The 23,368-nt window shown below is 41.5% G+C and overlaps 1 protein-coding gene across 3 annotated transcripts in view; it reads left to right on the top strand.

Moving 5' to 3' along the window:
- The window catches only part of LRIG2 (leucine rich repeats and immunoglobulin like domains 2), a 109,898-nt gene that overhangs the window by 4,560 nt on the left and 81,970 nt on the right, over positions 1–23,368 (top strand). Inside the window, exons 1-3 of one of the 3 annotated variants that reach the window (XM_059674827.1) lie at positions 13,920–14,327; positions 14,835–14,932; positions 19,551–19,642. The gene's annotated coding sequence lies outside the window, so the exon portion shown is untranslated. Of the gene's footprint in view, positions 1–13,919; positions 14,328–14,834; positions 14,933–19,550; positions 19,643–23,368 lie in introns of those variants that run through there. The other 2 variants (XM_059674828.1, XM_059674829.1) reach the window with 2 other exon arrangements.

The raw sequence follows: 23,368 nt of genomic DNA, 5'->3' as shown, positions 1-23,368 counted from the left end.
CAAGGAAGCATACTGTATGTACTGTTTATCACATTTTTTAGTATTTGCCATGACTTTGATAATAAGGCACATTTACATGGTTTTTAAATAATTATCTAAAGTCAATTTAGATTAAAAAGCACAAGATTTGGGGGGTAGACTAAAAAATTAGGATAAACCTACAGTAATGCTGAAAGACTTTAAAGTTTACAAAACAATCCATATGGGTAACAAGTAACTTGTTTTTAACGCATTGCCTCAGGCTCTCTTTACCTGTGGCGGTCCAGTGCCCATGCCCCCAATCCATTCCTCAATGTGATGTGACTTGGTTCCTGGTCCTTGTATGTTGGCACAGGGGAGTTTTGGCCTATGCTCTTTGTAACCTACATCACTGTGCAGGATCTTTCCTAGCGAGCATTTTTTCTAGGCATGGTCTTACATATTTGCCAGACTCATCTACCTCCTTGACCTTGGCTAACCCTGAGTGCCTTCCTCCTTTTTATTTCTCCCTGCTTCCCTTCTTCCCTCCCCTCCTTTCCTCCATCCTTCTTTCTTTCCCTCCCTTCCTGTCTTTAGTATTCTGGGTAGATGAGGGTAGGTGAATACTACTAATTATAATAATGATAAATTGATGATAGCTAGGATTTAGGAAGTAGTTATTATATGCCAGGCATTGATCTAAGCACTTTATACATATTAACTCATTTACTCATAAAATTCTATAAACCTCATTTTACAGACAGGTACAGATACAGTGGTAACAGATACAGAGTTTAAGTAACTTGCCCAAGGTCAAATCAGTATTGTCTGGAATCATAAGAAAGTAATCATCATTTAGTTCTCACCAAATATGCATGAAATTATAATTTATAACTTAATACTATAGGCGACTAATCCATAGACTTAGAAGGCCATCTTGATTTAGGTAGACCCTCTTTTGGGTTCCTTCTACCCCTAGTAGAGCTAAATATTCATTATGAAAACTTGGCCATGAAAGCTGCCTCTGAAACCAGAAGGTTTAAGATCGTCTATATTCCAGATGTTCTGGGTGATCTGGAGTCTATATTCCATGTTGTGAGATCTTTCAGTGCGATAATGTGGACCTCTGGCCTTCGCCCAACAGCAGCAGCAGGGAGTTGGAACTCCTGAACAGTTACACCTCAAGCCTGGTGTGGCTCAGGAACAGTGAAGATGCTGCATGCTGACTTGAAAGACACCCCTGGAACGAGTGATTTGCTGGAAGTGATTTGTTTAAGGCCAGTAGAGGTGGTTGGGTAAATCTAAGAAAAGTGGCATTCATAGTGTAGGGAGCCATGGGAGACTGCCAGTTCTAACAAAGTAGCTGCTGATAATTTCGTGACAGAATTTCAAGAATATGTAGAGGCCAAGGGATTTGTTTCCCAACAAGTGTTCAATTGTGACAAGACAGGCCTCTTCTGGAAGAAAATGCCAAAGAGGACCTGCATCACCCGGGAGGAGAAGTCATTGCCAGGACACAGCCAAGAAGGACAGTTTGATGTTATTGTGTGGGAATGCAAGTGGGGACTTTAAATTGAAGCCTCTACTTATTTGCCATTCTGAAAACACACAAGTTTTCAAGAAAAAAATAATGTCATGAAAAATAAGTTGAATGTGATGAAGAGGGCTAATAGCAAAGCTTGGGCAACCAGCCAGTTTTTTATAGAGTGGATTCAAGTGTTTGCTCCAAGTGTGAAGAAATACCTCCAGGAAAAACAGTTGCCACTCAGGTTACTTGTAATAGATAATGCTCCTGCCCACCTTCCATGCTTTTGGAGGCCGAGGTGGTAGAGGAGTACAGCCTCATCACCCCTAGGTTCTAGCCACCCGACACAACTCCTCTTACCCAGCTATGCACCAGCAGGTCATTTCTAATTTTAAGAAACTCTACACAGCTCTGGCTGGTTTGGCTCAGTGGATAGAGCATCAGCCCAAGAACTGAAGGGTCCTGGGTTCGATTCCAGTCTAGGTTGCAGGCTCGTTCCCGACCCTGGTTGGGATGCGCCAATCAATGTGTCTACATCAATGTTTCTTTCTCTCTGTTTCTCCTCTTCCCTTCCACTCTCTAAAAATCAATGAAAAAATACCCTCGGGTGAGAATTAACAAAAAGGAAAAGAAAAAAAACTCTGCACAAAGGCACTGTTACAGAGATGTTTTGAGGTGACCTCTGAAACTAACCCTCAGGGAGTTCTGGAAGGAGCAATTTAATATCCTCACTTGCTTAAGGCTCAGAGACAAAGCATGGAGGGAAGTGTGTTTCAGGACCATGCAATCAACCTGGAAGAAACTGTGGGCTGAGTCTGTTGCTGAAAGAGACTTGTAGGTCTTTGGGGATGAGTCTGTGTGTGTTGTGGAGGATATTGTGTCTCTGGGCAGGTCCATGGCCTGGAGTTGGATGATGATGATGATGGGGAGGAGTTGGTGGAGGACCACAACACTGAGCTGACCACCGAGGAACTCCAGGACCTTCAGAGGAAGCAGCAACAAACAGCAGCTGAGGAACTCTCTTCAGAGGAGGGAAGGGAGGATTTTCCTACTTCACTAATCAAGGAAATGCTTGGAAAATGGTGAGAAATGCGAAGTTTTATTGAGAAATATCGCCCTGACAAAGAAGTAGCAACCATTCAATAAACTTTTTCAATGACAATACAGTGTTTCACTTCAGGCCACGTGTTAAAACACAGGCATAAACAAACATCATTGGATAGGTTTTCAGTGAGACAGGCTCAGTGAGCCTGAAGCAAGTTCTAGTGGAGCAAAGAGACAAAAGACAACCCCAGAAGAACAGCTACCTGACGTTTTTATGGAAGGGGACTCCCATTCCAAACAATAATATCCCTCCTTTTCATATTCAGTCATTAATAGCTGTCAACATTAAAGTTCTAGTGTGTATGTAAATTTTCATTTTTTTATTGTACATATCATTTCCTTTTTGTTTTTAAAGTGTTTATAGATTAAACAGTACATTAGACATGTTCTGTGTATAAGAAAAGTTAAGCCTTAGCCGGTTTTGGATAGAGCGTCGGCCTGCAGACTGAAGGGTCCTGGGTTAGATTCTGGTCATGGGCACAAACCCAGGTTGCAGGCTCGATCCCCAGTAGGGGGCAGCCAATAAATGATGCTCATCATTGATATTGCTATCTCTCCCTCTCACTTCCTCTCTGAAATCAATAAAAAAGTATTTTATAAAAAGTTAAAATGCAATCACGTGGGGATCTGGAATAGATTATTTATATTACTTCTAATGGGAAAAAATCATTTCGGTTTTCAAACAAATTGTTTCTTCTCTTGGTATACATATTGCTTGGTAGGTCTACCTATATGGCTAATAAAAATGTGTTGATTATTTCAAAGTGGTGGGTGTCAATGTATGATAATAAATGATGATAAATAGCAGCTAACATTTACACAGCACAGCCTCTGTGCCAGGCACTGTCATAAGCATTTTGCATAGAGTTGCTCAATGTAAAACCACTTTATCTGGTTGTCTTTATTTTTCTGGCAAAACTCTTTAAGAATCTGTGCTGCAGTAAATTCCACAGTTCAGCTTTCACCTCCCCAACGAGAATAATTAGAATTCCAATATCTTCCCTTTATCATTTTGACTCCAAGAAACCATTACTGTTTAGATCCATGTTTGTCTCCAAGGCTTGACTGGTGTGACTCAGTGACCTAGAGGTCACTGGTTCCCTTCCTGGTCAGGGCATATGCCTGGGTTGTGTGCTTGATCCCCAGCAGGGGCCTGCAGGAGGCAGCTGAGCGATAATGTTTCTCTCTTACTGATGTTTCTGTTTCTCCCTCTCCCTCTGTTCCTAAATAACCAACCAAACAAACAAATCTCCGGGAACATGCAGGGTACCTTGTAAAATCTACTCCCATAAAAAATAATGAGGCATTTGGGGTATCTCAAAAACAACAGGGGTGAACAGGTGGGAAAATGGGCACAAGAGTGGAATCAGCCAGCACCGGTTTGGCTCAGTGGATGGAGCGTCAGCCTGCGGACTGAAAGGTACCAGGTTCGATTCCGGTCAAGGGCATGTGCCTTGGTTGCGGGTACATCCTCAGTGGGACACGTGCAGGAGGCAGCTGATCGATGTTTCTCACTCTATCCCTCTCCCTCTATGTAAAAAATCAATAAAATATATTTTAAAAAAAAGAATGGAATCAATATTTAACCAAAAAGGAAGTGCAAGTGACCAAAACAAAATACAGGAAAATGCAGTAATCAAGTATGGATATCGATAAGGGTTTCTCTAAATTCTAAAGCCCAGAACCTCAAGAGTTCTTCATGTGGCACATTGGCAAAAGTTTCTTTAAGTTATAAAACCAGTTTTATTACCCTCAATGTGTCTGGAAACCATCAGTCATATATTGCTGGTAGAAATAATTCTGCTTATGAGAACTTATCCTTAGGAAATAATCAGCTATTCTTGTACAAGCTTGTTCAGTTCACTAAAGTATTATTTAAAATAAAGACTATAAAAAACTTAGATCTCTAACAATAATAGGTGAGTTTTTGTGGTGTTTCTAGGTGATTACAAATGCAGTCATGAAAAAAAACAAACTTTAGGAAAATGTCAGGAAATGATGTATTATTAAAGAATGCATGTTTCGCCCTGACCTGTGTGGCTTCGTTGTTTGGGCGTCATCCTGTGCACTGAAAGGTTGCAAAATCTGAGTTATTGATGGCTGATGTTGAAATGTCTGATGTAGTTTTAATCTACAATTAAAATGTGGTTGTCAAAGAATGTAGTACACACTTGTATTGGAAAGGTAACATCAGGTACATATTTCTTCATACAATTATACGCTCAACCAATATTTATTGAGCTTCTACTTTGAGACAGACACCCTGGACATAAAGTAGTAATCGAGAGTCTCAAACCCTGACTTTGGAGCTCACAGTCTAGTGTATAACCGTCTCTACTAAATTACATATTACAAGGCAGGAATCTTGTCTTATTCGTGAATAAAATGAATATAGTAGTTTTTCTTTGAATACTGTAGGCTAAATGAATGAATTTACCAGGGGGCTACTTTGCCCTAAACATTTCCTAAGTGTAACACATAAACTTGTGGGAGTTGAGAAATAATGTGGACTAAGAGGCCCTGAAATAACCTCACTACTAATTTTAGCATGCTCCTTCCAAAGCCAGCCAATCAGTCAAACCACCCAGAATTGGGTCTAATACCTGGTTATGAAAAGATTTCCGACAAAACTCATTTAAATGTGGGCACCCAATGATAAAGAGATTGCTGTCATTTCGATTATAACAGATTTTTGTCATCGTAATTTTCTTTAAAGAAAACCCTTTGACATTTATTTTATAATAGTTTCCATAGTAACATGAGATAACTTGGGGAAGTAATCTAAGAAGTTATATGACCCAGCATTTTTTAAGAAGTAACAGATTTTAGCGCCAATACTTACCGGAAATCTCTAAAGTAATATATTTTTAAATGATTAGAACTACAGGAGTTTTTAATTTTTTGGAGATTGTTAATGGTATCTTTTCATTTGCTGATATCTCAATCAAATCAGGATCTGTAATCTTGGATCAAAGAAGCAAAAAGCTTATCGTGGCCTTCTTCTGTTATCTCCCCTGTAAATAAGGTTTTTCTACCTTAACTACCTGGGGAAGTAAACACAGTATGAACAGGCAGACTTGGCCCTCCTAGGTCTGGACCACCTAACGGATAAAGCAGTGCGTACCTGGGACCTCTATGAGTTACCCTATACTGTTCCTCCAAAGGAAAGAGGGTAGGTTGTCCTCTGGGCTGATCCAGATGGGGGAAGACAGCAGCAGTATGTGACCTTGTGTTCTGACATGGTTCTGGCATCTGGACAGAAGTTGGTAGCCTGTGCTTTGTCTCTTTCTAGCAAGTAGAGAATAGGTACCTGGGCCTAAAACAACCAATTCACCAGAGTCCATGCCTCCTTGAGGGTATGAGAAAGGGGTCCCTGTTTTCTTGGCATTTGGTTATCACTCTCAGCTGAGCTTTAAAGCTCTGCTAATGAGCAGGCAGCACGCCAGGAAGAGATACATGAGCTTGGATCTCAAAGGGTGTGTACTCTGAAGCTGAAATCATAAACCAGAACATCTGATGTGTGTCATACACAGCGAGGGAGGAAGGACTACTGACAGAAATGTCACACGAAGCTGCTTTTAGCACTTGGCTTTCAGCGATGAGCTTCCTCCCCTACCACTACGCCCCACCCTCCTCCTGCATGAACGGCATTTAGGCTCTGCACGTTCCCTGCACTCGGAAAGGCTGTGTGTATCTGTCACGTCAGTCTAGCTCCTGGCTATTGGGTGTGCCTGATGGGCTATGGGAGTGATGGCCTCAGTTGCTGTTTGGGTCAGGAAAGAGTGTGTGTCCTGCCCTAAAAGGTAAGGAATATGGCCTGTGGTCCTAATTAAACTACGTGTTAATGTCCTTTGAACACTTTCTTGTACCACTTATCCAGCTATATAATTATGTAATCCTGTGTGACTCCATAGTAGGGGTTGTGAGGACAAACTATTCCTTCCATTTGGAATTCTCTTCCCTTCACTTTTCCACTGACAAATCCTCCTTATCCTTTGGATTTAAGTTGAAACATCAGTTTCTTCCTGGTTACTAGTATCCTGTATAGTTCCCCATGCCTGATTACTGCTTGCCTTTGCACATCACTGCAATCTAAATTCTTATCATCTTGGAAAGTTGTTCTGAACTCCCTAAGCAACTATTTCTATGAAGATTGCAGTCTGTTTTCATTTTTAAATGAGCCTGGCCGGTGTGGCTCAGTAGTTGAGCATCAACCCATGAGCCAGCAGGTCCCCGGTTTGATTCCTGGTCAGGGCACGTGTCCAGATTGTAGGGGGTATGCAGCAGGCAACTGATCTTATCAATGTTTCTCTCCCTTCCTCTCTGGAATCAATTAAAAAAACAAAAATTTTTTTTTTAAATCAAAACTGGCTTTTGAGTTGAGTGTTTTGTGTTCCCGTATTTTAGTCAAAAAAATCAATAAGCCCTGGCCTGTGTAGCTCAGTTGGTTGCGTGCCATTTTGTGCACGGAGAACTCACTGGTTCAGTTTCTGGTCAAGGCACATGCCTGGGTTGTGGGCTTGAATCCCCAGTATGGGGTATACAGGAGTCAGCACACGAATGTTTGAACCATCAATGTTTCCTCAACCAAAACATTAAAAAAAAAATTAAGCCCTGGCTGGTATGCCTCACTTGGAGCATTGTCCATGCACCAGAAAGGTTGTGGGTTCAATTCCCAGTCAGGGCATGTAAGAGGCAACCGATCGGTGTTCTCTCTCATTGATATCTCTGTCTCTATCTGTCTATCTCCCCCCTCTTTCCTCTCTCTAAAATCAATTTAAAAAATAAAAAGTCATTAAGATCCTAAGGAAAATAGTTCATGTAATCAAATTACTTTCGAGAACAAGTTTGCCAACTCCAAATAAATTCTTACAAAATACCTTCTTGTAAACTCTAGATGTTTCTGAAATACTAACCTGACCTTGAGTAATCTGATCTAGGAACTTTTCAGGGTAGGTTCATAGTTGAAATGAGGAACATCAGCTTCACATGCCATTTATTCATTGATTTATTGATTCAATAATTTTTAGTGAACACTAAAGGCCAGACACAATTCGAGGTAATTGGGAATATCAGTAAATTCTTGCCCTCAAGGGTGTAATTACAGGACTGCTTTGGTATAGACAGTACTCATCAAACCTTCCATTGCTCCCCTGCTTTTCCCAGCCTCCCTTCAGTTAGGTTGAGGTCATGTGATTACTTCTGGCTGATGGCCTGTGAAGGAAGTGACTTGCATTACTTTCAAGCTGAGGAAGTTAAAAGCTGATGTAACTCCCTTCTTTCCCCCTCACAGCAACCTCGAAGGTGACATGTTCCACAGGGTACCTCTAAGAGATGGTGGATCCTGCGTCGTCTTGGCTACTGAGTGAAGGTGTGTAGTAGAGCATTACAGTCTTCACCACCTGCCAACCTGTGCTAGATTTATGGCATGTTGAGACATACATTTTGTTGGTTAAGCCACCAAAATTCAGGGTTTGACTGCTGGGGCAGCCAGTATTAACTACCCTGAGTAATATAACCCCGATTATTTAGTACCATTTATGTGCTAGGGCACAGTCCTAGGCTGTTTGCGATAGTGAGTTGTTAAAGCCCTGACCATTCTCCTTGCCAAAAGGGAGGCGTTTTCAATATTCATCCCGAACTACTATATTCATTTTCACCAGATCGCTCTCTCTCTTTCTCTTAACAGTAGCACTAGGATGGATACAAACCTTGAAATCTTAGAGAGAAAGGGAGATTTTAGGCTTATTTTGGAGGTATGAGTCCTTATCCTGATTCTTTGGCTGTTTGGACTATTTAATCTGTTATACCGTTCCCATCGATAACATTTGGGCTAATATTTTGCTCCTAATATTACAAGGTTATTATGATGACCAAAATGAGTTAACTATATGAGCTGTGAAGCATTTATACAAATACAATATTACCATTCTTACTGAATCTAAGATACCAACCATTGTAGGGCACAGCCTTATTTTGTATGGCACTAAGAAAGAAAATAATGCTGCAAGCTAATCTATGGCACAGTGCATTCTTATTGCTCAGCCCTTATTAAAGGGCTTATTTGGGTCTATTTAAACATTGATTTTTTTATCATATATCACACTGGTACATCAATACAAGGGAAATAATTTAGTGAAGGTAGTCCAAAATGTCCTCACAGTCAGAGTCTTTTTTGAGTAACTTCAACTCTGAGTCATAGATGCCTATTTTCAATACAGTATCACCCTTTGTGCCCTCAAGCGTGCCCTGGTGATGCTCCATTCCTTAAGGAGGGTGCCACCGTTTTTTTCTGGGATTTTTTCCCAAGCTTGTGGCATTTATTCTGCAAGTTTTGAGGCTGGTATTTTCTTGATCTTCCAGGTGTCAATTGAAGGTTTTCAGGCATCAACCAAGATTCCTATTTCTTGCATAAATGGTGCTTAAGTAATTTTTTAAAAATGTTTTATTGATTTTTTTTCTTTTTTTTTTTTTTAGAGAGGAAGGGAGAGGGAGGGAGAGATAAAACATTGGTGAGAGAAAAATTGGGGACCGGGCCTGCAACCTGGGCATGTACCCTGACTGGGAATCGAACTGTGACCTCCTGGTTCACGGTGACGCTCAACCAAGTGAGCCACACCAGCTGGGCTTAAGGGATTTTTTTTTACTGAAATGTCTGTGGGTTTTAGTTGTTCAATGATGCTACCAGGAATAACAACCAAACTTGCAGATGAGCAGACAGTAGCAACTGTGTCAACAGCTGAGCAGTGTAAACAACTGAAAACACAATTGTCTCAATTTCTGATGTTAAAATGCGAAAATATATGTATCCTGAAATATAGTATTGGTGTTTTGTGTTTTTTTTGTTTGTTTGTTTAGATTTTTGTTTTTACAAATAGGCATATATGATGTGGCCCTAAGAAGCTCAGTCACCCAGGATTTCACTCACCCTTTCTTCCTTGATCTCCATCCCATTGTTAGCACTTTAATCCAAGCCATCACAGTCTTAAATCTAAGACAGCCCAATAAGAAGGGCTTGCGGTTTAGGGGAGAGAGAACTGGGTGTGGTTTCTGAAGACTTGAGTCTGACTCTCAGCCCTGCAACTTTTCAGATGTGCTGCTTAAAAGGGCAAGTCACCGCTCTGGGGGAAATATGCAATTCAGCAAGTTTTAGGGAGAGTTTAAAGTTCACTTTGTGGACTGTAAAATCTATATGTAAAAGGAAGAGAACTAATATGTATTGATGGCTTGGTATTTTGCATGCATTGCCCCATCTTATCTGATAAAAATTCTAAGACACATAGTGTCTTGATGGTTGTCACATTGCTATACACATTGACTTCCTGTTTATACACATTGACTTCCTATGAATCCATTTTACGCTGTATTAAACCTTTCTCACAAAATAGCTCTTTCATTGGATCACAGACAAGTTGGTGAGTTCCTAACAGAGCTGCCCCCTTAATTGCTCTTGCCTTGTAGCCAGAAACATTTGAAATAAGAGACCCTCAGGTTACCAATGTCCTGCCCTCTCTGACTCTGGTGGCAAACTCTCCCCTGAGGCTCATGCAGAAAGTTTTAAGTCCAAAATGAACCCAAGATTCAGGGTGTGGATCTAGATAGATACCAGACGATTTAAACAGATGGAAGTTCACAGAACGTTGGCATCCAAACAGCTGGCCATAGAAACCAGAGGCCCCAGTGACAAGATATAGTGTTGGGACCTATAACTCTATTCATGGCAGGACAAGTTACCAGCAAGAAATCTAGTTCTGGGGGAATAGAAATATAAGGCAGGAACCCCCCAAAGCTAGATTGCTTTTGAGACTTGATGCTTTGAAATAATGACCTAATCTCATCTTTTTCTAGCAGGAAGAATTTGAATTTTTGAATAGGAGTGAAGCTTAATCTACAAGTTAGGGTTATTGATTCAGCTCAGAGGCTAGAGCAGCGGTTCTCAACCTGTGGGTCGCGACCCCTTTGGGGGTCCACCGACCCTTTCACAGGGGTCGCCTAAGACCATCGGAAAACACATATATAATTACATATTGTTTTTGTGATTAATCACTATGCTTTAATTATGTTCAATTTGTAACAATGAAAATAAATCCTGCATATCAGATATTTACGATTCATAAGCAAAATTACAGTTATAAAGTAGCAACAAAAATAATTTTATGGTTGGGGGTCACCACAACATGAGGAACTGTATTAAAGGGTCGCGGCATTAGGAAGGTTGAGAACCACTGGGCTAGAGGAATGTGAGGTTAAGAGCTAAGCACATTGTTACACTAGATATATGAAATGCTATCTTGAAATACTAATAGGTGGAAGGAGGTGCTATTAAAGCAGAAAACTGTATTATATTTCAGATGTCCACAGGAGAGAGGACTTTGTGAAGCTTTAGAGGAGCAAAGACCTACAAAAATTGGGAGACTTCCAAGACCTATCTGAAGGCCACCATCTTTAGGACACCTTTCCTAGCACCATTGTTGTAGTATTAAATTTGTAAATTTGACACTCATCGTTCTCTGGTTAATTTTATGTATATATACATTGACTTCCTGTTAAGATTTTAAGCTTAAGGGTAGTAATAGAATCTTACCTTTAAAAATATTCTGTATGGCCCTAACCGGTTTGGCTCAGTAGATAGAGCGTCAGCCTACAGACTGAAGGGTCCCAGGTTCAATTCCGGTCAAGGGCATGTACCTTGGTTGCAGGCACATCCCCAGTCGGGGGTGTGCAGGAGGCAGCTGATCGATGTTTCTCTCTCATCGATGTTTCTAACTCTGTATTCCTTTCCCTTCCTCTCTGTAAAAAGTCAATAAAATATATTTTTAAAAAATATTCTGTATGTACAATACCTAGCATAATGCTAATGTAATGCTAAGAAAACTTAGTACTGTCAGTCCTTCCTGTTTAAATCTGGCAGGGATTATATCCTGCATGATTTGTAAAGGTGAGAACACAGATAACTTTTTACCACTCAAAACATGTTTTTCTGCTAACCCAGCCACTCCCGAAAATCTATCTTATTTGCAGAACTATTGCAAAATCTGACACTCTTTACTTCACCGGAATGCCCTTGTAATTGCCAAATGTTGCCTTGCCTCATGGAAATTCTTGACCAGACCTATGGATTTGCCAGCCCTTGTAGCTGTTGACTTTGAAGTCCAATGCAGCTAAAACATCAAAACAAGCAATATTTCTTAGGCACTGGACTACTTGCCAACAAAGGTACAGACATACCTTGTTTTATTGTGCTGTGCTTCACTGAGCTTCACAGACATTGTAGTTTTTACAAACTGTAGGCAACACCCTCCACCAGCAAAAAAAGAAAAAAACTCAACTTAATTGTGGTACTTGCTTTATTGTGGTGGTTGGGAACTGAACCTGCAGCATCTCTGAGGTATGCCTGTATAAGGATATGATCTTTGCCCTCCAGTAGTTTATAGTTTATATAAAAACAAGCATGAATATTTCATTAGTAGGTAAAGGCAAGTCACAGTTATAAGTAGTGGAAGGGCAATGATACGAAAAATGGTTCTAAGAATTCACTGGACGATGAAATGACCTTTTTACCTAGAAAGCCGACAGAGCCCACTGTAGGCACTTCTCGTGTCCTATTTTCCTTCGCGTCATTATTTTCATAATGCACTTATAGGAAATATATGATGTCCTTGTCCCATCAGAGCTTTCACGTACCTTGGTCCATCTCCTGGGTTTTAGGTTCTCACCTCTTGACCTGAGATTACTCTGTGGCACCCAATGCGATTCCTGCCTTGGGAAGGTCATCTTCCTCTTGTTGCTGCTGATTCTATACATTAGAGCCTGTACTCTTACTGATTTATTTTTAAGTTTTCTAGTCCTGTGGTCCTTGGACTGGTACCAGACCACAAATATGTATTTCTTCATGTTGTCACAAGACTTAATCTCATCCCCCAGGACATAATGTGACTTCTGTGCATCCCCATCATTCTGGCTGGAAAGTCTTTCTTGAACAGCCTTTTCTTCTGAGATTAAGGGCTTTGTCAAAGGCAGTGCAATAGCCACTGCCTCCTATTTCACCTCATTTTCCCTGCTCCCTCCCTACCTTCTCTCCCTTGGCAACTTCATCTGTTTCCCTCTGAGAATGAATGTTATCCATTCCAACTCTTCAGTGTGTTCTAAAAGGAGAGAGAGTCTGAGTATGAGTCAACTTTATTTCTGGTACTGAACCCTGTCTGTTCTCTGGTTAGTTGGCCTAAGGAGAAGGAAGGTATGTGCAATTTCTGATTCTCTTGCTATGAAAGACGAATGACAGTTAACCCATTTTATTATTTTAAAAGAGATCCATTTAAAAGAGAGTTATAACATACTAAACTCCTCTTATTTGCACATAGGGCATTACAAAGTATTTATGGTGCTTAATATGTTACTGTTGTTTTTTATGTGTGTGTGTGGTTTTTTCACCTTTATTGTTGAAAGTATTACATATGCCCCGTGCGTTTGTGTTTTAAAAAATATATTTTAGTGATTTTTTACAGATAGGAAAGTAGAGGGATAGAGAGTTAGAAACATCGATGAGAGAGAAGAAGCACCAATCAGCAGCCCCCTACACACCTCCCACTGGGGATGTGCCCACAACCAAGATACATGACCTTGACTGGAATCAAACTCAGGACCCTTCAGTCCACAGGCCAATGCTCTGTTCACTGAGCCAAACCGGTTAGGGCCCCGTGCGTGTTTTTTACTTGATTTTGGAGGGGGCAGGGGAGAGAAAAAGATCGATGTGTGAGAGAAACATCAATCAGTTGCCTTATGCACAAGGATCGAACCCGTCACCTTTTGGTGTATGGGACAACGCTCCAACTAACTGAACCACACTGGACAGGGCGTTTATAAGTGTTGTTTGTTTGTTTAATATATTTTCATTGATTTCAGAGAGGAAGGGAGAGGGAGGGAGGGAGGGAGGGAGAGAGAGAGAGAGAGAGAGAGAGAGAGAGAGAGAGAGAGAAGCATCAATGATAGAATCATTGATCGGCTGCCTCCTGCATGATCGAGCCCACAACCTGGGCATGTGCCCTTGACCAGAATCGAACCCAGGACCTTTCAGCCCGCAGGCCGATGCTCTATCCACTGAGCCAAACCAACTAGGGCAGTATTGGTTTTTTTTAACCTTGGTGTTGACTTCTTAGGCAAAAACAGAATCAAACTACCCTAGGAGATAGATCAGCAGGCGTCTGATGAAAATGGCGTTAGGTGAAAATGCTCTCCTTCAACTTTTCTAGGTTTAGAGAGTGTAACTGCCACCTGCCCTTCTGTCCTCACCTTTAATTCCAGTGATTTGTGTTTGCCCCTGTGTCTCCAGTAGAAGGTAGCTTCCTCCAGGAGAGAACCTGTTTTCTTATTCATCTTCATTTCCCTTCACATCGTCAAGTGGTACACAGCATATGCCAGAGCTCAACCAACATTTGGAATCAGTCAAGCAGGTCTGGCCAGAGTGGTAGCTGGCTTTGTGGAAGTCTTTCAACTCTGTGTGCCAGCTCTCACAACAACAACAACAACAGGAGTTCCCTGTGGCAACCATGAAAGGCAACTCCCCTGAGAGCCAGTGACAACAAGAGAAAGGGCAAGATGTCCAACGGTGCCAGGGAACAGCTCCGAGGAACTGTATCCAGAACAGACTATTGGAGAACACCCACATTCAACAGCAGTGTCTCCGACTGTCAGCACTCAGCAGACGGCCTCCGAGAGACCTTGCCCCACCCCGTGTCTCCCAGTGAGTGAGCAAGGGGAGCCTCTGTCCCGGGCCCAAGCCTGTAAACTTGAGAGGTTCGCTGACATCAGGATTGCTGGGAGACTGAGCAGATGTACTAGGAATGCCTGCGCTCTTCCCTACTGCCTATTTTGGCCATCTCCCTGCTTTTAGACTCCTCAGTGGAGAGGTCAGAGGCTTGAACCAAGCCAAAGATACAGGAGAAAGATCTGGAATCTACTTCAATGGGTAGGGCCAATCAAAAGGGGAGTACACAGAAAGGAATGTTCAGAACACAAGCTTTTTGCAAGAATCTGGAGTCATAAAGGGGCCAAGGCTGCCTATTTGGTTAACCCCTGAACACTGGTAGGAGCATCATTTAATGTATGCATGTTGGAGAGAGAAAGGATATGGTAAAAGTGATATTTTGAGTGAGTGGACTTGACTGTCTAGTTCTCTGGTTGGCCTCCAGTGAAGAGAATCAGTAACTGAAGCTTGACTTCCCTGATCAGCTCTACCGTTCTCTCCCAGCGTCATCCAGAGATCTTCCAGGGAGAGGCTGTGGGCATAATCAGCTCCATCCAATGATCCTGAGATTCCTTCCATCCTGCATGAGGGAACTAGGAAAGGTAAGCCTGGAAAGGGAGGGCTTAGTTCTTGTCCCTTCTCAGTGTGGCAGCTGGAAAAATTCTGCTCCCCAGGACCCTCTTCCTTCTGCTTGTCCCCTGAAGGTGTGTAAAGCCCTCCCCTGCAGGAGAGGAGAGGAATTTTTCACTCTTTTCTTTCCCTGTGGTCTGCTGTGCGCGGCTGTCAGGTAGCACCCACAGGCAGTGAGGCATCCATTCCTGGGCTTTGAGCTCTGCAGTGACCCTTGCCCCAAAGGTTGTGGGGGTAACTGCCCTCCTCTAAGTCTTGGCTGCTCTCACTGGTAGGGCTTCCAATCTTCTCTTTCACTAGTTCCAAGCATACCATGCTGTTATCAGCAGGAGACTCCCAGGCATCTGGAAGCTCTGCATGAGAGAGGAACCACTGTTGTTGCTGCAGCTGCAGAAGCCAAGAAAAATCCCCTCGCACCGTGTGCACTGATTTCCCCCAGACTGACACTGCAGGGAGTCTGCAGAGCACACAAATCCTCCACGCAGTGTGTCTCCAGTAGCTACGGAAGCAGCGGTACCGCTCATTTTCTGTAGATGGGCGAAAACCGATGGCTGCAGTCTGCTTCTGAAGGTGGAGAGCCAGTCAGCAACACCTTCAGGAAGGAGGAGGCAGTTCCACCAGAGGGTCTTGTCTCCTTCTGCCACTGTCATTGCTGTGGGGCCTCCGTGAGAGGGCTCCCCTCCCAGAACCTGAGATTAAAGTGCCCTTTTATACCTCAGCCTTAAAGCCAATACATGATGGATCAAAGTATATTGTCAGAATCTTCATGAAAAGGAAATATGCTGTCGCCTGAAAAAAAAGTTATCCTAAGCACAAGAAAGAACATATCTGAGTCACAGCTGGTCAGCCCTGAAAATGTGGGGAGAAAGAGCAGCTGAGAGACAAATCTGGTGTTTAACCAAGAGTTGCAGGTCAGAGGTTGCACTGGCCTGTTCAGCGCTGGAGGCAGGTAACAGGCTGCTTTGGAGGTGGTTGAGTGCCTCTCTCAAGCGTTCAGAGCATAAAACAGACTCCCTCGTTTCTCATGCCACGCTCTGCAAGCAACCTACTCTTCCCATCTGATTAACAAGTGCTGGTCACAGGACGTGAATGTGTTGGCCCTTGGCCATTATATTGCTTTCTATTCATAAATTTTATTATGAGTCATAACTGGTAGCCTGGTTTTGAATACCAGTCTGTGGGAGCTTGAGTTCACTGTGGGAGCTGAATCTACTGTCTGTGTGTTTACAGATTGGATTTCTGAGCCTATAGGACTGAGGTCCAGAACCTCGCCTGATGAATCAACAAGGTAAGACCATACCACGGAGGACCTCCTGGGGTCTCTGGAAATTCCCTGACTGGCTGGGGGTCAGTCTCCTTCCTACTCAGACTTGTAAAGTTATCAGACTTAGTGAGGATTCTGTCTATATTCAGGGACTGGCAGATAGAATTGTGTTTTGCTGGAAGCCGATCCACCCTTGCTGCTTGACGCAGTCGCTGCAGGGAAGAACCATCTGCACAGCTTATGTTTCAAGGGACCTGGCATATATGACATATGTTTGCTCCCCCTCTTAAGCGCTATGTGTTTTAACCAGGACACCTTCCCTGAGAAAAGTTGTTTCCCCAGGTTAGGGGTTAACAGGACTAAGGAAGAGAATAAATCAGTAAATCCCCCTAGTGTTACAGAAACACCATGTACTACTTATGAAGAACTTGGACTAAGACTGTTGGCAATAAATTTGGGACTTGTTGGGCCCACATCCCCAGGGGTCTGCCCACCAGCGAAAGCACCAAAGCCTATACCCCTGGAGACCCACTGACACAGGGCAGTCCCAGGAAAGGCAAGCAGCAAGGCTGGGAGGACATAACCTTTACTGGGTAGGATAATCTCCTTCAGTCACTTCCATGTAGCCTATCAGTAGAGCAGTGACCTTGGAATAGCCCCTGTAATGGAACACAGAGATTAACCTAGACAAGATAAAATCAACAGAACTAGATAGAGACAGGATTTTTGGCAAAGGTCAGATAAGAAACAAGGAACTGTAGAACATTACCCAAAACATACCATGATGTGATTATAGAGGCATGCTTATGGGATCAAATAGTATAAATATAGATGTAATAGGACAATAAAGAGAACCTCGCCATGATGATCACCTGAACGCTGTCCCCGTGTCCTTCCTTCTTCGCTGACTCCGTCCACACCTTTGGGAACCCCTGGACCTGCTGGGGCTGGACCCCAACAGTGTTTGAGATCCTGGGTTGGAATCAGATTTGTGTACTAGTATATCTTTCTTTAATTGTTAACTTAAGCCAGTTGCCTAATCTTTCTGTGATTTTTCTCATCTGTGATTTGGGGAAAATAAAAGTGTCTCCTTCATAGCATTGTTAGAAGAAATGAGGCAGCATGTTAAGTCTCCATGTAGTGGGTAACATAAAATGATGCTTAGTACACAGTAGTTGCTCTTATTTTTAGAGCTCTTACTAGATGCTAGGCACTGTGCATTGATATAATTGCACCAAGTCAAATAGCTGGCAAGTGGTAGAACCTGGAGTTGAGCCAGGCCAAAGTTAATGTATTTGACTACTAGGTTAAACTGTCTCTGATGGTTTAACAAACATGGCCAAACCTGCACTTCCCAAATGTCTCTTCCCCTTTAAAGGAATAAGTTTGGAAGACTGTATACTTATTTCTAAGTCTGTTTGGAATTCCACTTTTGGGCTTACCTGAGGAAGTGATATATTTTTTAAACATTCTTAACAAGGACAAATCTTTGCATAAAGAGAAGATTTAATCTTTCTTAATAACCAAAACTTATTTTGTGCTAAGCTCAATAAATAAAGTGGAGAATTGTGTGGTATAGAAAGCAATTTCAGGTTTTTTTTGTTGTTGTTTTTTAAATATATTTTTGTTGATTTCAGAGAGGAAGAGCGAGGGAGAGAGAGAGAGAAACATCAAAGATAAGAATCATTCATCAGCCCTGACTGGTTTGGCTCAGTGGATAGAACGTCAGCCTGCGGACTGAAAGGTCCCAGGTTCGATTCCGGTCAAGGGCATGTACCTTGGTTGAGGGCACATCCCCAGTGGTGGGTGTGCAGGAGGCAGCTGATCAATGTTTCTCTCTCATTGATGTTTCTAACTCTCTATCCCTCTCCCTTCCTCTCTGTAAAGAATCAATAAAATATATACATATTAAAAATAAAAAAAAAAGAATCATTCATCAACTGCTTCCTGCACGTCCTCCACAGGGGATTGAGCCCGCAACCTGGGACTGTGCCCTGTCCTGGAATGGAACTGTGACCTCCTGGTTCATAGGTTAACGCTCAACCACTGAGCCATGCCGGTTGGGTGTACAATTTCAGTTTTGACAGAATTAGCAAAAACTTTATTGTCACAAAGCATTTTCTGTTGTTTCTGATTTTCCTATCATGTTGGTCTTGTATGGGATAAAGTAAGGAAATATGTATTGTTATTTGTAAATTAGGTTAAATATAAATAGGTTAAATTATTGTAACTTAACAACTAATTAGTGGACTAAAATAAACATAAAGATTGCCAATGAAAGCCTTGTCCTTTGAACAGTTCTTTCATTGACATGAAAGTATGCTTATCAAACCTTTGAATCAAAGTGGGAAATGGGTGATTTCTAAAAAAGAGAGAGGAAGAGGCAGAGAGAGAGAGAGAGAGAGAGAGAGAGAGAGATACATTGATTTGTTGTTCTACTTATGTATGCATTCATCGATTGATTCTTGTATGTGCCAAGAATCAACCAGGGATCAAACCCACAACCTTGGTATATGGTGACAATGCTCTAACCAACTAAGCTACCTGGCCAGGATTTGAAGCTTACTCTTTAAATGTATACATAGTAGATTAAATAGTAGATCTAAAACATATTACATAGTTCCCTGTGCTCTTTATCAGGCAATGAGAAGTACAGATTTGTATTTTTTTAAAAATCAGTAAAACATTAGAATTGGAATATAGGGTAATAAAGCAAAATAGTTAAGACTTACGTATTGATAGAGGTATGTTTGAACTTGCTTCTGTCAATCAGAGCATGTAAGGTTACTTAATCTATATCTTAGTTTTCTCAACTGTAAATTGGGAATAATATTCATACCTGCTAAATAGAATAGAGCCCAGTAGACCATAATAAGTTCTCAATAAGTGGTATTTAATCATTGTTAATATCCAACAAAGTTATTGTTGGAGCTAAGTAGCTCCAGCCAAGTTGCATGGTTTTCTAGATCATCTGAGTAGACTCTGCAGTCTGCTATCAGTATCTCTGCTCACGACACTTAATCTCTTTATTTTAAACACAATTGAATGTCTGTGTGAGCGCACTTCAACCTCGTAAGGAGCAAAGTGCATGTGCTTTTTGATGGCTATTGATTCATGTATATCTAGTCCCTGAACTGTTTTCCAAATACTCAGGAGTTCTGGAAACATTACTGAACTGTAAGTGTGGCATTACAAAAATCAATCTGCCAATTTTACCAACAGCTTGAAGTTAAAATAATCCTTTTCAAACATAATTTTACAAAAGGCTCTTCTCTTGGTTCTACCACCCATTTTCTCTCCCTAAAAAGTCCTCATTCTTTTTTAAGGGTCCTCAAATACTAAAGAAGTACTTGAACAAACTATGCATCGAACTGGATTAGTTTTCTCGAGGAAGCCCAGGAAAGGAACATTCCTAAATGTAAGAATGAGGCTTTTTTTTTGCAAAAAAGTTTTATTGTTTCATTTGGTCCAATGCATGGGAGAGGGCTTCAGGATGGTTAAAAGAATGGCTGGTAGTTTCGGGGGAGAGGCTCAGGTAAAAGCCAGACGCCAGGGGAATGCAGAGGGGCCTCTCAAAGGCTCCTAGTCCTGCTTGAGGGTGAGCCTTTGAAGAGGTATTCACCCAGGCCAGCCTGGGGGCCAGCCAGCCTGTGGATGTTAGTCAGGTGGTTGCCCATCTTCTGGATGAGTTTCACCTCATCAGGAAGAGGTTCTCCAGGAAGTCACAGAGATGAGGGTCTACTTGGGTAGAGCCCAGGGCATGCAGCTCCGGAAGGGCCTGGTTCAGGTTCTCCAAGTATGAGACTTTTAAGCTAGTAATTATTTTTCCTTTATAACTCCACCCTTGACCCTATATTGAAAAAGCAGCAGATAAATGTAAGCACGAATCACAAGAAGGCTCCAAGTTAATATAGGAATGTGGAGGCACACTTAACATGGCACTATTTACTTTCCCTATCCTTTTCTACCTGCAGTTCTAACCATTGCAACCCAAATCTGTAGGCCACTACTCAACCAGCTGCATTCCTCACTTCAGGTCTGGGCGAAGATTAGTCATTGTTCTCTTAAGTACAGCCCTGAGATGTCCTCTGGGACATAGGAAATACTTCAGAAGAGCAGATAAAGCCATGCTTACTGGCACCATTCAGGTGTCTGTTTGAAAGATGCGGAGTTTTAAAAAAATCTCTTCAGTCCAAAGTTAACCTATTTGAAACCATGGGGAATTGGCCTTCTGTCTAAAGGTTTAACTGTAAGCAAACAATCTAAAAAAAATTTAAAGACCTTGTTTTTGATCAGACTGTTCAAAGAAAGACTTTTGTGGGTAAAAGTTCACTAGGCTGAAACAATAGAAACATTTGTGAATGGAATATGGCCTTCACTCTTTTTCTTTTAGCTTTAATTTTATTTAATATGGAAAATTGAAGATCCCATACAAACCAAATTCATGTAATATTTTCTTTAGTGTTTTCAGATTTTCTAAGTAACCACAGCATTTTAAAAAAATTAAAGCATAGTTGTCATACAATGGCCTTCACTCTTAAAGTAGAGGTCTCAGTTCCCCTTTGCTAGCCTCCTTCATGGGAGAACATGGACACAGTTTGGTTCACCTCTCAGAATGTTTTCCAAGTTGATCAGTGATATTAGGAGAGTCATAGAAGATACTGTGCCGTTGGGCATTTACCTAGGTCTAGGAAAAGCTGGGGACAAATTTCAGAAGGGTTGGTCTTTACTTGGCAGACAACCTCCTGAATCATTTGGCTAAAGCTCACTTAATGATTAAAAGGCAAAAGGAAAAAAATAGCAGGAATTTTTTCACTCCCATGTCTCTGTATCAATCCCATTGTAGATTACTATAAAAACCACCCAGAACTGAAAAAGAAAAGATAACCCAGTCTGACCCTAATTTAAATCTTACTTTTTAATATTTAAGTGATAGATCTGAATCCTTTATTAATGAGCTTAATGAATTACTATTTCAAGAATGTGAAAGTAAATCCATGTCCATGAGTTTGCCTATGTGACATGCAGAAATTTTTCAGTTTGTGAAATATATGATTATTTTAGCTATAGCCCCGTAAGCTCTGTTAACAGTAATGTACAAAGCTGTTTTAGGCTGAGGGAAGTTGAAGAACAGTTTTCTTCCACCCCTCTTATGACATCTTACCAATGTAATAAGTTATATCCTCTGTATGATTTTAATGCACATCAAAAGAACAGGGCTTATCACAATTAATGCCAGAATTACCCTGACCTCCTTACTTTAGTGTAAGTGGAGAAAACAGGTGAGGCATAATGGTTTATGTCCCTTCTGAGCTGTCCCCTTCCTACTTGGAAATTATATGCTTTTCCCAGGTGCCTGCTGCATCATCTGCTCTTCACTGACCATTTGCTCCATCAGGGATCATACTCTCTTTACAGCTATGTAAGCTGTCTTTCTAGAAGTCCCATCAATACTCCGCTTAATTTCATTAAATAGAAACGTAGATTCATGACCAATAGAATTGCTGCTTCAAGAGCAAAGTCCATATTCCACTCTAAAATTTCTCATGTCAGTGTGATTTCAGCCTGCTGAACCCACAAAAGTCTATAGAAGGGAGGCCAGCAAAATTAAATGCCCTACACACACCCTCAACCATAAGAAGAAGACAAGGATTGGAGAACAAAATGAGATTGGTAATACTGATTGACCAAGTTATATATTTTTCTACATCCTAGTTTTAGTATTTCAATGATAATCGTGCTAAATGACCTTTCTGATAGTCCCAGGAAAGCTAACAAGACATTATACCCTTCCAAGGAAATGGCCTTGTAGATAACCCAATGTATAGTCTTTATACCCTACCCCCAGTCTAAGAGCTCTGCCATGGGGCTGTCCATCTCCCTTTGGGAAGTTCTAGTTGGTTTCATTTTAGGAACTGTCTCTTGGTGCTTCCAGCAGGTCATTCTCTCAGTGTGACTTATCCAGTCAAGAAAACTCAAACGGGCCCTGGCCAGGTGGCTCAGTTGGTTAGACCATTGTCCCGATATACAAGGTTGCGGGTTCAATCCCTAGTCAAGTCACATATGAGAATCTACCAAGAACAAGAGGCACAGGTCACAGAAAAGGTATTCTAGTTGAGCAATTATTTCTCAATTACTCAAGATTAATTTATTTGGTTGTGAGACTCTGCCTATAACTTTTTCTCTCTTTGTCCTTCCTTACTACTCTTAATATGAAGCATTGGTATTGGGACACCCAACCTATGAAGACAATGGAAACAGAGGAGTTATCAGTTACAACCAAGCAGATCAATAGAACTGATCAAACTCTTAGCCTGGCCAGCTTGGCTCACTGGTTGAGCGTCAACCTATGAACCAGGAGGTCACGGTTTGATTACTGGTCAGGGCACATGCCCAGGTTGCGGACTCGATCCCCAGTGCGGGATGTGGAAGAGGCAGCTGATCAATGATTCTCTGTCATCATTGATGTTTCTATCTCTCTCTCCCTCTCCCTCTCCCTCTCCCTTCCTCTCTGAAATCAATAAAAATATATTTAAAAACAAAATAAAACAAAAAGCCTCTAAAGTCTCCTATACTCTCTACCAAAGTAGAGCTTTGCCTCAAATCTCTCTAATTAAACTTGACCACCATAAACATGTTCAAAAATCTGTGACCAACATTAACTCTGATTCCATCAGAATTATACTATCAAATATTTATCTCTTATATCCTCTCTCAGACCTTGATCTCACTGCTATTGTCATAGCAGCAGGCACTGGGCAATAACAGCCAGAGCATGGCAATGTGATATAGGCTTAAAGGAAGTTGTATCACAAGCAATCAAAAGTTGTCTCTCTTGTCTAGACATTATGACAATTATTGAGAAGCATATTTGTGTGTAAGAAATTATAAAGAAAATCAGCTTCACCCATACAAAAAGCTTCACTGGATTGCGGCTTTGGGGAGTTTGAACTAAGTTTCATCCAGTCTTCAGTTATGTTAAAATCTCATTATACAAACCAAGAATGTTTAATGACTTATAGCCATTTCCTTGCATTTGCTGATACTGTCAAATCGCAGATGAACTTTGTGACTTCCAGTTCCATCAGTGACTCGTTCACAGGACCTTGATATCTACTTATCCGCCAGTACTAAAAACCTCAGA

Source organism: Myotis daubentonii, chromosome 18 (assembly GCF_963259705.1).
Source record: "Myotis daubentonii chromosome 18, mMyoDau2.1, whole genome shotgun sequence".
In the NCBI taxonomy this organism is placed as follows: Eukaryota; Metazoa; Chordata; class Mammalia; order Chiroptera; family Vespertilionidae; genus Myotis; species Myotis daubentonii.
The sequence above is the reverse complement of the archived record's forward strand: the minus strand, read 5'-3'. Positions and strand labels throughout refer to the sequence as shown.